This window comes from Bidens hawaiensis, unplaced genomic scaffold (assembly GCF_021521415.1).
Source record: "Bidens hawaiensis isolate Kalapana, Puna unplaced genomic scaffold, B.hawaiensis_p1.1 tig00024430_1, whole genome shotgun sequence".
In the NCBI taxonomy this organism is placed as follows: Eukaryota; Viridiplantae; Streptophyta; class Magnoliopsida; order Asterales; family Asteraceae; genus Bidens; species Bidens hawaiensis.
The window spans coordinates 315,904-320,606 of record NW_027493850.1 but is presented as its reverse complement, the minus strand read 5'-3'; the positions used below and the strand labels follow the sequence as shown (position 1 = coordinate 320,606).

The 4,703-nt window shown below is 34.9% G+C and overlaps 1 pseudogene; it reads right to left on the bottom strand.

The window, feature by feature from the left end:
• Positions 1-356: 356 nt before the first annotated feature.
• On the bottom strand, positions 357-2,474 carry LOC143569250 (L-type lectin-domain containing receptor kinase IX.1 pseudogene; annotated as a pseudogene).
• Between the last annotated feature and the right edge of the window lie 2,229 nt (positions 2,475-4,703).

Below are 4,703 nucleotides of genomic sequence, written 5' to 3'. Positions count from 1 at the left end.
TTGCAACATTTTCCTTTTGGACATTACTATGATTGTAAGTAAAATTCAATACTTCGCTTAGGTCTTTTATTCTGGAACAGGGGAAATAGTAACAAAATATTCAAAAATAGAAAAACTTGAGAAGCGAAGATCTTGAAACATATCCTTCAAGTGTGGAAATTCACTCGCTTCAACATAACATTATTAAACCATATGTATATCCACTTTCAGGAAAGGTTTTTGTATGCTCATTTAAACACAACCGCGAAAAATTAAACATAAGTCCAAAAATTATAGACGTTTACATAAACCGTGCGAATAGAAGCAAGATTTAAATTATATAACAATATTAATCTAGGCATTTCATTGCACTAAATGTAACACTGATACTTATTGGGAATAAGAAGTTGTCAACGATGTTGTTTGCCTTGATGATTCAATGCTACGAGGTTCTACACTTCTACTTAATGATTGGTATTGACCAACGGAAGAGAAATCGGATAGTGAGGACGCTAAGGGTGTCGAATAAGTTGCCACTGGTATCTTTAAGGGTAATAAAGGTAGGGAAGCTTCAGAATTTAGTACTTTAATGGCTTGTCTCATCGACGGACGAAGTTCATAATCAGGGTGCACACACCATAACCCAACAATCATTAAACGTTTGATTTCTTCTTCTTCAAACTCCGGACCTAGACTTGGGTCAATTGCTTCTGACAAACTGCCTTTCCCATAGAGCTCCCAAACCCATTCTAATAACTGCATTTGTTTTTCTTGAGCCTTGTAGTCGATGGACTTTCTCCCACAAGCTATTTCCAACACAACCATTCCGAAACTAAATACATCTGATTCCTTGGTTGATCTTCCGGTGACCACACATTCTGGAGCCATATAACCCAAGGTTCCCGCCAACATCGTTGTTTGTGCGCCTTTCTCATGGTCAACCAATTTAGCTAGCCCAAAATCACCAAGCTTTGCATTGAAATTTGAGTCCAACATTACATTACTTGATTTGATATCTCTATGCAAAACACATTGCTCCCATTCTTCATGCAAGTATAGCAGTGCAGAAGCCAAACCATGAGCTATTTTGTACCTTGTGTTCCATGTCAACAAGCTCTTTCCATTAAAAAGATGTAGATCTAAGCTTCCGTTTTCCAAAAATTCATAAGCAAGCAGGAGTTCTCCTTTATCGTGGCACCAACCAATGAGTTGAACCAAATTTTTGTGCCTCAACCGGCTAATGATCCTTACTTCCGATGCATACTCTTTGAACCCTTGTTTGGAAGTCTTTGACACCCTTTTGACTGCGACATATGTCCCCAATTCTTTCAGAAAACCTTTGTAAACTCCTCCAAAGCCGCCCTCTCCAAGCTTCTTTGACTCCGCAAAGTCAGTAGTCGACCGAGCTAATTGTTTATAAGAAAATCTTCTAGGTGTAGAGGCTCCCATCTCAAACTCATTGTTCATCTCCAAAAGTCCAAGTTCCTCTCCTTCATCACCATCGGTTTTGTTCCTCCTCCATAAAAAATATGCTAGTATAACCAAACAAGTAACTAGAACCAACGTTCCAGCTGTTAATAATACCGTCATGCGCAACTTATTGTTTTTCCTGATGTCTTCATCAACCTTAAATTCTGTACTATTAAAAGTCCATGATATTATATTGTGTTTCTCAAACTGATTTCCAGTGGAAGCTGAAAACCCAAAAATTACCCATTCCGGCAACACATGCCTTAGATCATAGGTGTAATGAAGCCCAGTTTCCCATGCAGCTGAATTATTTATAAAACTAGTGAACGAAACACTAAGATTTTTTGAATCAGAATTATACTCAATCAGAGCCATACACTCTTTCCCATATGTTATATTGCTAAACCATTTCCGGTATGCAACAGAAACAATAGAGTTAATATTGATACCTACATGGTCACCTATGGATATATTGGTACCTGGATACTTTGGATCCCAATCGTTGGCACCGTATGTATCAAACTCCACAGCCACAAATCGATGTTTGCTGGTTTTGATTGTATACTCGAACGGAAGCCCCATGATTCCCCCCGCATTTATCATTGAATTATTATGAGCGAGGAAGAATGTGAGACCATCGGCGTAATTATTATTTGGGTATGAATCGATCACAAATGTGAAACTGGTAGAGAAGCTGGCTAGTTCATTAGACTCTTTGTCCCAAAGATGAAGAGGTTTAATGTACGTGGCTCGACCCGCTAACCAGACTGAACCATACTGATCACTAGTCCTTTGGTGGGTCACTTGGATTCCATCATCAGAGCTATAAGATGCATCACCTGAGAATATTATATCATGAGAATTTGTTGGGCTAATGTTTGTGAAATTGAATGTAATTGAAGTGGCATAAGGGATTAAAGAGAGTAAGAAGCATGTTAAGACAGACATCAAGCTTCTTGAAATGTGCTTGACAAATAACACGAATATATACCACACTCAGATTGATTAATCTTTCTTATCATCCCAATCAGGATATCAATAATTGGAAGTAGATTGTTTTGCCATTTTTGTCAACTCCAAAATGTATCAAAAGTCGGCCAAGTGGGTCACGTAATTATTATGTATCAAAAGTCAGACAAGTTATTGCCCAAAATTTTGACTTTGATCTATCAATATATTTAGAAATCTCCACCATTGACATTACATGTGGGTCACATGAGAACCCCCAATTTAATTATTAAGATAAAAGAAAAAGACACTGACATTACATGTGGGTCACATGAGAATCTCCACCACTGACATTACATGTGGGTCACATGAGAACCCCCAATTTAATTATTAAGAAAAAATAAAAAGACACTCTTGAAGAAAACAACATCAGCACCAATACATCCTGTAAACGAACCTAACAAATATGAACAAGGCCTTGTTCATGTTTGTTCGTTAAGAAAATAATGTGTTCACGAACGGTTCATGAACACTTAACGAACGAGATTTTATGTTCATGTTCGTTCATTAAGGAAATTAATGTGTTCACGAACGGTTCACGAACACAAACGAACGCAAATAAAATCGGCAGAGCCTAAAGATTGAGACCGATGTATTCATCAATGTGAATAATGAAAGCCTATAAATGAATCGAATGAACACGAACAAGTTCGTTCATTTAACTTTAGAAGAACGTACTTAATCGAACAAATATTTATGTTCATGTTCGTTTATTTAAAGATGGACACTTGTGTTCGTTTGTTTAAAATCTAAACAAACATAACTGAACAAAGATAAACGAACATGTATGAACAAATGTAAATGAACACAAATATAAACGAACTTAAATTAAAACACTTAAATTAACACAAGTTAACAAATATAAAACCTTTAAACCGATGACCTATCCAGATAATATTTAATTATTTTCTATTAATACATAAACGAACATAAATAAACAGACATAAGCGAACATAAACGAACGTTCATGAACATAAATGAACGAACAGTACATGTGTTCATGTTCGTTCGTTTAATTAAACGAACACAAAATTTTTGTTCATGTTCGTTAACGAACATAAACAAACTTCTCGCCGAACGGTTCACGAAAGTTCACCAAACGTTCGGTTCATTTACTGGCCTACATCTTCAAGTTGAAATAGATAAAATCAAAAACTCAAAACTGTACATTACGACCCATGTAATGTCAGAAAACTTGGTTTCCTCCATAATCTCATAATGGATTATTATGACTTTTAAAAAACATAATAATCCATTAAGTTTTAAACAAATATGTTATCCACAATCGAGAGAGAGATTTTGATGTGTATAAATAGAGGAGACAGAAAAATATTTTTTAATATTTATGGTTCATGAGATATTAAAGTTCAATAAGATGATTTTTTTACCATTCCAGCTAAAAGACAAACTTGCTTATATATCAAGAATTTATTGGTCAATTGAGTTATAAAGTTCCTAAAACTCATAAGTAAGTTATAATAGAAAGTATGGTTTTTGTATGAAGTATAAGAAGTAATATAGTCCATTGATTTTGAACATGGATGGTTGAGATTAGTTTAGAGGGGAATCAAGTGTGAAATAAGGTCAATGACGTTTGCCAAATTCTCCCATCATTTTAAAACGTCCATAACTTTTGTTACGATATTTTTATTGAAAAATAAATTCACCATAATACCGAGTGTTTTTTATCTTTTATATGAGTACCATATTGTTTTATAAAAATTAAAAAAAATTAGTGGGTTTTAAACAAATTGTGTTTTACCAAAATTGTGTTATACAATTATATTTTTATTGTGTTTTTTTTATAGTATTTCTTTCCATTGTGTTTTTTATATTGTGTCATACACTTGTGTTTTTTTACATTGTGTCATACAATTGCGTTTTTTATTGTGTTTTTTTCATTGTGTTTCTACCATTGTGTTTTTTATAATGTTTTCCATTGTGTTTTTTTTTTCGGCGGCCATTTTTCGGCAGCCATTTTTCGGTGACTTTTTTTCAGCGTATTTTCGGTGATTTTTCCCGCAAAATTTCTCAGGGATTGTTTTCTGGTGACTTTCCGACGACTGTTCCTGTGAAATTTTCTGGCTTCCATAGACTTTTCCGGCGAGGTGGTGGCGGTGGGTGACGATTGTGGTGGCGGTGGGCGGTGGAGTGGTGGTGGTTGTAGAAGATAAGTGAAGATGTAAGTGGCTTTTTGAAATTAATGTAATTGGGTTTTGAGATTAAAGTAAGTGGTTTTAATATTA